General features: G+C 42.4%; 1 protein-coding gene across 3 annotated transcripts in view; it reads left to right on the plus strand.

The window, feature by feature from the left end:
* The window catches only part of AFF1 (AF4/FMR2 family member 1), a 200,044-nt gene continuing 195,467 nt past the window's right edge, over positions 7,802-12,378 (plus strand). For all 3 annotated transcript variants that reach the window (XM_018049701.1, XM_018049705.1, XM_018049702.1), the window contains exon 1: positions 7,802-8,039. The gene's annotated coding sequence lies outside the window, so the exon portion shown is untranslated. The remainder of the gene's footprint in view (positions 8,040-12,378) is intronic.

A 12,378-nucleotide genomic window follows, 5' to 3' on the forward strand; every position in this document is an offset into this window, starting at 1 on the left:
GAACTCTCCAAGGACAAGGATAGTGTCTCATTTGTCTTTATATTCCTGTGATTGAACAGAATTAGCACCTGACACTTAGTGGTGGTGATTTATTCACTCAGTCATGTCCAACTCTTGAGACCCCCATGGACTGTAGCCCACCAGGCTCCTCTGTCCCTGGGATTTTCCAGGCAAGAATGTTGGAGTGGGTTGCCACTTCTTTCTCCAGGGTATCTTCCCAACCCAGGAATTAAATCCTGGTCTCCTGCATTGCTGGCAGACTCTTCTATTTGTTTTTTATAACTTATTTCTTTATATTTGGCTGAGCTGGGTCTTCATTGTTTGCGGGCTTTCTGTAGTTGTGGGGGCTACTCCCCAGTTGTGGTGTGAGGGCTCCTCGTGGTGATGGCTTCCCTTGTGGTTCGTGGGCTTTGGAGCACACAGGCTTCAGCAGTTGTGGCGCACGGGCTTAGTTGCTCTGCAGGATGTGGGATCTTCCTGGACCGGGAATCGAACTTGTGTCCCCTGCATTGACAGGCGGATGCTTAACCACTGGACCACCGAGGAAGCCCTGTAGGCAGACTCTTAACTGACACTTAGTAGCCATTCAGTAAAAGAATGGAGAAATGAAACAGAAATAGGAAGGGAACTTGTAGGAAAGGGAGATACTTAGAATGAAAGTTAAATATGACTTGGGGGTAAAGGACTTTTTTTGGTAACTAATAAACTTTAATTTTATTAATGTATTAAACTCAGTTTTCTACAATTTGTATTTGTGTGTGTTTATTTTTATTTATTTTTAAATTGAAGTATAGTTTATTTCTGATGTTGCATTAGTTTCAGCTATACAACAAAGTGATTCAGTTACATATGTATATGTTCTTTTTCAATTTCTTTTCCATTATAGGTTATTACAAGATATTGAATATGGTTCCCTGTGCTATTCCTTGTTGTTTATCTATTTTGTATATAGTAATGTATATCTGTTTATCCCAAATTCCTAATTTATTCCTCCCTCCCCCCACTTTCCCTTTTGGTAGCCATCAGTTTGTTTTCTATGCCTGTGAGTTTATTTCTGTTTTGTAAATGTTCACTTGTATCCGTTTTTCAGATTGTACATGTGAGTGATATCATGTGATGTCATGATGTTTGTCTTTCTCTGTCTGACTTGTTTAGTATAATCATCTCTAGACCCATTCATGTTGCTGCAATGGCGTTACGTCATTCTTTTTGATGACTGAGTAGTATTCCACTGTGTCTGCATGTGGTGCATCCTCTTTACCCATTCCTCAGTTGATGGACACTTAGGTTGTCTCCACATCTCGGCTATTGTAAACAGTGCTGCTACAGGGCACATGGGGAACATGTAAATTTTTTTAATTAGAGTTTTCCTCTTTTCCGAATATGTGCCCAGGAGTGGGATTGCTGGATCATATGGCCACTCTATTTTTAGTTTTTTAAGGAACCTCCATACTGTTCTCCATGTTGGCTGCACAAATTTGCATTCCCACCAACAGTGTAGGAGGGTTCCCTTGGAAATGGTCATTTGAGCCTGAATCCTGGGTCTTTAAAGGTACTAGCAACCAAAGTTGGAAACCAAATAGGAGGAATTAAGTTGGGTGGGTTGTGGAAGAATGAATGGACAGAGTGAAAAACTATGAGCTTCATACTAGGTATGCTGAGTATGTTTTGTCTATGGGACAACCCTGTGGAAATTTCCTGCAAATATATGAGAGTGACAGTTTGGAACTCAGATGAGAGGGATGGATGAACTGTGTAGTTAAATCTGTACCATAGTCTTCAGGACCCTTTTACCCCCATCTTGCTCCACTGGGAGCTCACCACCCAGTGGTGCCTCAGCATAACTTGGTTCTTGTATTCTGGTTCTGTTTGTTATTTCTTTCCCTTTTTCGTTTTCCAAATATTTGATTTTCCCATCATCTCTCAGCTTACTTATCCTATTCTTATTTAACCCTCCAGATGTAACTGTCAGAATGAAAACCCATTGCCAATTCCCTCAGGCTTGCTGATATAGATTTAACTGCAACAGACATTGGTTGGGATGTTTATATTAAAGGAAATCAACGCTGAATATTCATTGGAAGGATTGATCCTGAAGCCTAAACTCCAATACTCTGGCCATCTGATGCAAAGATCCAATTCATTGGAAAAGACCCTGATACGGGGAAAGATTGAGGGCAGGAGAAGAGGGAAACAGAGGATGAGATGGTTGAATGGTATCACCGACTCAATGGACATGAATTTGAGCAAACTCTGGGAGATGGTGAAGGATAGGGAAACTTTGCGTGCTACAGTCCATGGGATCACAAAGAGTTCGACACAACTTAACGACTGAACAACAACAACAACAAAGAATATAACCTTGAGAATCCAGAAAAGTTGGATTCAAATACTGTCTCTGCTATTTGAAATGTATAATCATGATAGAGATGAATAATCTCTCTGAATTTATTCCTTCTTCAAACAGGAACTAGAGCTATACATGTATTTTCAAGGGGATTTAAAACAAATTATTTATGAAATGTTTAGTAAACTGTAGGTATTCATAAATACCTATATTTTTTATTTAGAGAGAAATACGGATTTGGACTTATATTTTACTCTAGATTCACTAGCATTTTCCAAATTACAATTTTAGATACTAAATCAATTAACAGTACTATCATATAACTCAAAAATATTCATAATCCCTTTGGGGTTGGGGAATAGTGTATAGTAGCAATAAATAAAAACTTGCACATAATATAAAACTCATTGTACTTGTTAGAAAAAATCAGGTCAGAAAAAAAATAAAAGTAAGGTCAGGTCACTAAGAACTATGTTTTATGCAAAGTGTTCATGATAAAATGCAGTTACTTTAATTACAATGGTTGTGCACTTTTTGCAGCAAAAGATAGCAGGCTTACATTTGCATATTTGCCTCCCAAGTAGATATGTAAAAGCTGGGAATTTCTGTGTCTGTCTACAATCTATGCCCAGCTCTCAGTACAATTTCTCCCATGGCCTCAGGGATTAGGACTACAGCCACACTGTCTCCTGTTCATCTTTATTTTCATCTGGCAGCCACAGTAGTCTTTCTAAAATGCAACTTGATCAAATCAACCTTCGCTTAGGATGAAAGGAATGCTCCCTAGGTTGGCACGTAGGGCCCTTCACCACCAGTTTGCCTTTGATTTTTCCTATCTTCTTATCACTGCCCTTCATAATCTTTGCTGGAGGTCCTACTTCTCTTTCTTTTCTGTTCTTTTTTTTTTTTTGAAACTGACTCTATCTCCCCTGCCCTTTGTCTGGCTTAGGCCAGTACTCCTTTCTTCCCTTCACTGTCCCCCGCTCCCTGTCTACACCACCTTCCCCCATCTGGGTTGAAGTTTTCAACCCAGTGTATACTTATAACCAAGTGTATGCTTGGTTAGGATTTATCTGCGAGTTTGGTTAGGACTTTCTTACATGTTGAAGTAATTCATTCGCTTTGAAATATACATGCAGTAATTTTGGAGTAACGTCATTTAAACTGCTGGTTTACAAGACTCAGGTCTTGCTGACTACAGAGTTTAGGAATATTCCAGGCTGCCCAAGCAAACAGCTGTTAGTGTTGTGATGCAGGCACGTTTCCCTTCAGTCTCAATCTCAACATGTATTCCTACCCTGCCTTGTACAGTTCAGGAACTCAGGATACAGCCTATGAGCTTCTCTGAGTCCCTGGAGATTCATTTGTTGGTTTGCAAAATTTAAGTAGAACCATGGCTGAAAATTTTCAGGTAAAACCCCAGGAGTTCTTACACAGAGAGGCAGCTGGAAAAGTTTCATAGTTTATTACCAAAAAAAAAAAAAAAAAAAGGCAAAAATTTTTTTCATTTCTGTTATAAAAAAAGATCACTTATGTCAGAGACATGCTTCACCTAAGCAGAAACATGATCAGAAATAAAATGACTAAATTGTAAAGAAGAAGAAAGTGCTAGAATTTTAGCCAGTGAACTAAAAATGTAATTGAAGAATTCCTATAATGAAGATAGAGGAGAGTGTAGCTAACAAAGTGTAATGTCTACATCTCCCTTGCATAATCGCTTTTCAATTATGTCATACATTTTTTGAAAATTTAGATATAGCTTCCCTGCTGGCTCTGATGATAAAGAATCTGCTTGCAAGGCAGGAGACCTGGGTTCAATCCCTGGGTTGGGAAGATCCCTTGGAGGAGGGCATGGCAATCCACTCCAGTATTCTTGCCTGGAGAATCCCATGGACAGAGGAGCCTGATGGGCTACAATCCATGGGGTTGCACAGAGTTGGACACTACTGAAGCGACTTAGCATGCACTCAATCGCTATTTAAAACAACCTGCTTATTAACTGATTATATACAATTTGACCGGGAGAAAAGGCAGAAAAGCAACTTAAAAACTCACAAGAATGACTGCTTTTCCTCTATGGTGACTGCACCCATTAAATAAAAAGACGATTAGTCCTTAAAAGAAAAGTTATGACCAACCTAGACAGCATATTAAAAAGCAGAGACATTACTTTGCCAACAAAGGTCCATCTAGTTAAGGCTATGGTTTTTCCAGTAGTCATGTATGGATGTGAGAGTTGGACTATAAAAAAAGCTGAGTGCCGAAGAATTGATGCTTTTGAACTGTGGTGTTGGAGAAGACTCTTGAGAGTCCCTTGGACTGCAAGGAGATCCAACCAGTCAATGGTAAAGGAAATCAGCCTTGAATGTTCATTGGAAGTACTGATGTTGAAACTGAACTCCAGCACTTTGACCACCTGATGCGAAGAGCTGACTCATTGGAAAAGATGCTGACGCTGGGAAAGATTGAAGGCAGGAGGAGAAGGCGACAACAGAGGATGAGATGGTTGGATGGCATCACTGACTCAATGGACATGAGTTTGAGTAAACTCCAGGAGTTGGTGATGGACAAGGAGGCCTGGTGTACTGCAGTCCATGGGGTTGCAAAGAGTTGGACGTGACTGAGCGACTGAACTGAACTGAACTACCTTTCCAGAAATTAATTAATAGAAGCATGCATTGGAATTGTCTATTTACCTACCTGTTTCGTCAAGGCACCAGAAGCTCATGAAAATAGGTGCTCTGTGTCATTGATATGGCCCATTCCCTAGCACATTGCCTTGAAAATATTCCTATCAATGGACCAAAGCTACATCATCTTCAACAACAACAACAAAATCTGCAGCATTACATCCCTCACCTCCAAAAGCAGTGAAGTCAAATTATCAAACTTACACTGTCAATGTTATTTACTAAATTGACTACAGATTGAAGGCATTAGGAGACTTTATTGGATTAGGAACACAACAAAGGAAAAAGTTTTAGATTGATTAAAAAAAAACCCTTCAGATTATAAAGTATGACTAGGTTTATTAAAAAGAATGAAATAATCTATTTGCAACAACATTAGTTCAGTTCAGTTGCTCAGTCGTGTTTGCAACATGAATGGACCTAAAGATTGTCACACTGCGTCAAATGAGTCAAAAAGAGGAGAAATATTGCATGATGTCCCTTATCTACCGAATCTAAAAAATTATACAAATGAACTTATTTACAAAACAGAAACACACTCACAGACTTGGAGAATGAATTTATGGTTGCCAGCAGGGGAAGGATGTGGGGAAGGGATAGTTAGGGAATTTGGGATTGATGAGGTACTCACGGAGCTTCCCAGATGGTGGCAGTGGTAAAGAATCTGTCTGCTAATGCAGGAGATGCAAGAGATGTGGGTTCAATCCCTGGCTTGAGAAGATCCCCTGAAGGAGAACATGGCAACCCACTGCAGTATCCTTGCCTGGAGAATCCCCATGGACAGAGGAGTTTGGCAGGCTACAGTCCACAGGGTCGCAGAGAGTCGGACATGACTGGAGCAATTTAGCAGGCACTCATGCAAGTATGTGCTGCTATATTGATAATGGATAACCAACAAGGACTTACTTTATTGCACAGGGAATTCTGCTCATTGTTATGTGTCATGCTGGATGGGAGGGGAGTTTGAGGGAGAATGGATCCATGAACATGTATGGCTGAGTCCCTTTGCTGTCCCTCTGAAACTATTGCAGCCTTGTTCATCAGCTACACTCCAATATAAAATAAAGTGTTTAAAAAATAAAAAAATGGGAGGTGGGAGGGGGTTCAGGATGGGGAACACATGTACACCCATGGCGGATTCATGTCAGTGTATGGCAAAACCAATACAGTATTGTAAAGTAATTAGCTTCCAATTAAAATAAATACATTTATATTTAAAAATATGACATATTTTTATTTATATATAAGCTTATACATATTTTACAATGAAATATATTAATTCCATAACAAAAAGGTTAAAATATTCATTATGATTAGAATAGATATCAATCTTTGTTAGAAACATTTAAGAAACTGGCATCTGTCCGGGGTGCTGGCTGTCCCACCTGTCTAGGGAAGACCTTCAAAGCTTTCACCCAGACGCAGAGCAGATCTCATCAGGGACACCTTAATTATTGTAGCTGTTACGGTAAATCAATGTAATTGTGAGAGCATAGGGAGTAGGGAAAAGAGTTATATTTTGCAAAACAATCCATGGGATCAAGCAGCCAAGAGTTTAATTTGGAAATGCGAATATCTATAGCTTAGGTTTTCAAACAGTGTTTATGTGGACAATGAAGGAATCAGGAGGGGCAGAGCAACAACAACAACAAATGAAAAAACAGGGCAAGAAAGAGGAGTTATTTTCATACATTATATTAATTTATATTCTATTGCATATGAAAAAGGTGATTGTCTTGATCAAAATGATTTCGCCCATTGAAACCATTAGGAAGGGACTTCCCTGGTAGTCCAGTGGTTAAGACTTCAGGTTCCAATGCAGAAGGCAGGGTTCAGTACCTGGCAGGGAGTTAAGATCGCACGTGTCTCATGGCCAAAAGGACAAACCATAAAACACAAGTAATACTGTAACAAATTCAAGACTTTAAAAACGGTCCACATTAAAAAAAAAAATCTGAAAACATTTTAAACCATTAAGACACGGGAAAAATCCTGTCTAGGCCGTTTGATGACATCTTCCTGCATCCTTTTCAGGGAGGAAGGTGAGATGCCTCTAAGAGTTCAAGGAGGACGCTTTCTTTCCTATGTTCAACAAGGGATTGGGTAGCAACTAGGCAGTAGCCTTCTTTTTGGATCTGTTTGCCAAAGCCCCAGTATCCATTAGAATTTTCTGGGGTTGGGCTGCTGAAGAGCAAGAACTGGGGAGGCTGGATTTGGGAGGCCTGGTTTCTCGTGCCACTTTTTAACTTGCGGACACTGGGCACACTATTTCTACCCCTTCGGTTTCATTATTTGGGAGATGGCAGCAATACTGTGTCTGTTTCATGCGGCTGTTATGACGATGAGCTGGGCTTGAGTGCGAAAAGCTCTTTACAAACCATTTAACCCTCTCCAGATGTTAGTTATTATCATCTTTCTACAGAATAGGACACTGCAGAAAAGACTCCTTGACACTTTTAGTCAAAACTTGACCCTAAGCTCATTCTCGCTGCAAAGCGAAAGGGTTGCGGTGCCCCGCAGCAGGCCGGGGCAGGGTCACCCACGCTGCCGGTGTACGGTCACTGCAGTATTCATTCCTAGAGGTTGCTGGCCCTGGGTCCTCCCACTGGTCTCCCGCGGAGGGCCCGCGCAGTTCCTCTCATCAGGGTGGTGCCAGGCAGAGGGCGTGGGCAGGGCGGGGCCGAGAAACTCGGGGTGGGGCGTGGCCTCCCGGGGAAGGGCGGGGCCTCGCCTCCCGGGCGTTCCGGGGGCCGCCGGCGCGCTGGGCTAGCCAGCCAGCGAGCGGACGAGCGCGCGGCCCCTGCGCACTCGGCCGCCGCCCGCGCGCGTCGCTGGCACAGCTGCGTTCTCGCCTCCGCGGCTGGGCGCCGGGTCCCGCGCGAGCCGTCGCTGAGCGCCCCGCGCTCCCCGCACCTGCGCCCCTTCCTCACCGCAACAGGTCAGGGGCGGGCGGAGGCGGCGAGGGCGCGCGAGCCGAGACTGGAGGACTCCAGGTCTGGAAGGTGAGCGGAATCCTGCGCCCCGCTACCCCGAGCTGGAGGTGGGGGGGTTGGGGTGGTCATCCTGGTCCCGGCGCCGCGGCCGCTGACTTCTGGGAAGCCCCGGCTCTCCCGCCTCGCAGCCGGCTTCCCAGCACGCTGACTCAAGTCGCTTGGCGTTCCCACTTTTCCGGTGGGAACCTTCGGGGAGAACGGGCGAGGGAGACGCCGAGCTCTCTACCGCCCTTACCAATTCCCGGCAGGTAGCGTCTAGAAAAACTGGGGAGGGGAGCGCAGGAAGAGACCCGTCCTCCTCCCCACCTCTCTCACTCCACCGAATCCCACGTCTGCCCGTGCGCCCCGCGTCTTGCGGAAAGATGTTCATGTATTGGAACCTGGTCCCGGGGTTGCGTAATAGAAGAGTCCCAGAAGTTTCTCTGCGGAGTGGGGGTAAAAGCGGGGCTTTTCTCTCCTCCGTTACGAGACCCCCTCCCCCCTTTATCGTCACCCCTCCCCCACTACGTCTAGGAGAGAGATTAGTGGTTCCAGTTTCCTCAAATTGTGATCGAGATGGAGGTGTGCGGCGGTGGTCCGCAGACTCCAGAGAGGGAGGGGAAAAGTTGGAGGCACCTTCTGAGACCTGCTCCTGGCGCAGAGGGAGACGGCGTCCGCAGAGCGTGGAACTGGTTAATTTCCCTCGGTGATACATTCTTCTTGATGTCTGATCCTCTGACTGCCACACGCTAGCCCTCCGACTTTGCGAGCGCCGGGGTTGGAGAATTAGGAGGGAGAGGACCTGGAGCGTTACAGGAATCATCCTTTACCTTAAGGTGCTTGGGAGTTACGTTAATGAAGCTGCGAGGGACCTGCAAGGGGTCTTGCGACTTTCCTCCTAGGTTAGCCTCCTTGGAGTTTCCGCAAACCCCGTATTGTTATGTAAATTGCCCTGGGAAGACCCTTGGCTTTGGAGGTGGAGATGAGTCCAGTCTTCCGGGAGCCCATCTCTGTTGAGGGGTGGGGGTGGGTGTCGAAGTGGGGGTGGGGAAGGCCTTGCAGACGAAGTTTGTTTTTTTTTTTTTTTAACAAAACAGTGGGGTCGGATAATCTTAACCCAGTTGGTGCACGTTGCAGGAGGGGATGGGGGCGGGGAGGATGGATGACCTACCATCAAGAAACCAGACAGATTTAAATCTTAAAGCCGAAACCGTACATTAAGGCGAAGACCCATGGGTGTTTCTTGAGACGCTTGGCAGGTGAGAAGAGCTCAGTAATTGAGGCAGAGAAACGCCAGGCAAGGGACCGGCCTGAGAATGTGGGTGATTTTGCTTGTGGAAGATTGTTTCAGAACAAGGTCAGGCAGAGGTGGTAGAAGGTACGGGCGGTGGTGGGACCCTCCACCCTGCTCCCGGACCTACCTGGTGTCAGACTCCGAGTAGCGACAGAAGTCACGAAAAAGAAAGACCCTGGAACTCGGCAGTCTAGTTCTGCTTAGAGGCTTAAGAATACCTAGGCATGCCCTTTTTCAATGTTTACTTCCTGTGTCTAATGTATTTCCTTAGCTTGCCTTTCATCTTTAGTGGAAAGGGTTCCTTGAGTGGATATTCTGGAAATTCACAGGAGAGTTGAAAACTACGAATGGTTTGCCTGCTTTCGTTTAGAGGTGGTGTCTGTTTGCCAAGGTCGGAAAGTATTGTATTTGAAGATAAATATGCAGAAGAGGAATGGGGAGAACTAAGAGATAATGACCGAAGAGAATGAAGAACAGAGAAAGTTGGAGAATAGATAGCTAGTACTTAAAAAGCTAATTTGAATTCAGCTAACTGGGGAGAGAGGGGACCAAGGAAAGAATCTGAGACACGTTGGTCTCTTTAGGACAAAGAGGTATTGAAGAGTGGGACACAAGGTTTTGGAGAAAAAAATGAATTTAAATATTGGGGACTTCCTCACCCCTCCACCCCTTCTTTTCTTTTTCTGAATAGAACTGACAGCGGTGATGTGGCTGGAGATATGCAACTTGGAGGTGTGTTGCTGTGGACCCTTTGCAGGAGGAAAAGAACTATTACATATCAGAATTAATACGTCTTATTCATTCATTGTGGCAATTGAATTTCTGTAGTGTCTTTGGCATTTGCTTAACTCTTCAATCTGTTAAAAAAATGCTCTTAACTCTTCAACCTCCTAAAAATGCGGTTTTCAAGACTTATATTGTGTTAATTTTGAATACAGAAATCATGAAGGGGCTGAGAATTTATGACAAGAGTAAAGATCAGGTGATTTTCAACATTGCTTTCTCTTACAAGACGTAAAATATGCATGCATTTCCACCAGAAGTCACTGTTTGCCACCAGAAGTCACTGTTTCGTTGTGAGGTTATGAGACCTTTAGTAGTTAGACTGTGTCAAACCTGGCTTTCTCTTCTGTTTCCTATTAGTTTGACTGAATTTTACAAGGAGTTAGTGGAGCTAAAAGTTATTTTTATTGACTAAAATACTTGCTTAATTTGGCTTTGATTACATGGAAGAGTTGTCTAAGATACATATATATATATGAGTTGCATCTTTATTAGGAACATTTATAAGTTACTGGAGCCATGTGATTGTTTAGTTGAAGTTATAGTGCTTTGGGGATTGAAAAGATGAATTAAAAAAAATAAACATGGGAAAGGCAAGCTTGTTTTCCATATTTTAAAGACACAAATGAAAAGCGTTTCATGCTCAACTCTCATTTTGTGCTTTCATTGATCAGATTTGCATAATGCAAGTAAGTTTACTTGATGAAGTTAGTCCATTATTAAAATTCCAAATCTTTTAGGTTTGTGCTGTCACTTGTGAAAAGGGTAGAACTAATTTATATATAAATATCTGGATTGTTATAAGACATACACAGGGGACAATATACCCTGCAGATGTCCCTTAAGGTATGGCATCATAGCTCGAAAATCCTTACTATTGAATCTCTACCCTGAAAAATGTCCTTGAATTCATTTGCTATCTTAGTATTTCTGTTGAAGGTAAAACCCCAGAGTTCCCCTATTTTAAGACTAGACTGTTAACAAAATTTTCAGGAGATTGAGAAAGTATGTTAGAGAGTTCAAATTAAAGAACTGCATTGACCATACTCATAGAAGGTTTTGTAAATAAATTATATTTTTCATTAAATTATAAAGTCAACAATGACTCCCATTCTCAATGATATTTAATTGACTGTGGCTTTCCAGCAGCCTCTTTTTAGATGCAGCAGTAGCTTATTTAATATTTGCTGAATTAATATTAGATTTTATTACAAGAGATTACATAAGCCCTGTCATCTGTTTACTAAAATTCTACCACCATGCAGAAGTAAACGTGAAATATTTAGTTCTTTGTAGGTACATATCTTTATTCCTGGCTGTTCATAAGAGCATAAGAGATTGTTATGGGGATAGATGGGGAACCATGAGGCTCTCAGGCCTTGAGAGTTGCTAATAGGCATTTCTGTTTTATGCCTTAGGACAGAACTCTTTCAGTAGTGTTCTCCAGGGGAAGAAAATCAGCTGATTTTCTTAAATTATCTGGCCCATTTAAAACATGACTAAGGATTTCTTGCTCAAGCTACTTTTTCCTATTAAATGACTGAGATTATTGTGACAAGTGAAGTCCAGAGAAATCAATTACATCCTTAATGTAATACCTCATGTTCATTCCCGATACCTTATAAACATCCAGTATCTTCTAAGTGCCAGACAGTACTCTCAGCATTGGAGGAACTGAAGACACCAGGTTAAGGCAGAGAAAGAGCCCATGCAGGTGGAGTTTACATCCACAAAGCACGGAGCACCACAGCTGTTTACCAGTGGCGTTCACATGACATATCATTTAAGCCTAATTGCAACTCTGAAGTTGGAGTTCATTTTCCATTTTAAAATCAGGAAATTGAGTTGAAGAAGTTAAGTGACTTGACTCTGTGACTCAAAGCCTGGTGCCCTTTCTACTGTGGTACACTGTTGGCCATGTTGATATGTGGTTTCCTGTTTTTCAAGAATTATAGCTCGATTCTCAAATATAAATAGTGTTTCTCCTAGGCTAAGTAATTCTTTCTAATCATTATGGGAATAAAAAAGCAGGTATTTTTATTTAGCATTTGGGATGTACATTTGTGACTCCAAAGCAGAATATGCAGCCCTATTAAACAGATATGTGGTACTTATTTGCACCAAATAAAGACCCTTACCTTCCTAAAAATTACATGCAAGGGCTTAGGAGCCATCTCTGTTAGTGCTTCAAATCTATTATTCAGGTTACAAAAGGTCAATTCAAATCCCTATGTAAATCAGGATATACTCATAACATTTTTCTATTTTATAGATATGGTGAATATATGCAGT

The sequence above is a fragment of the Capra hircus genome, chromosome 6 (assembly GCF_001704415.2).
Source record: "Capra hircus breed San Clemente chromosome 6, ASM170441v1, whole genome shotgun sequence".
NCBI lineage: Eukaryota > Metazoa > Chordata > Mammalia > Artiodactyla > Bovidae > Capra > Capra hircus.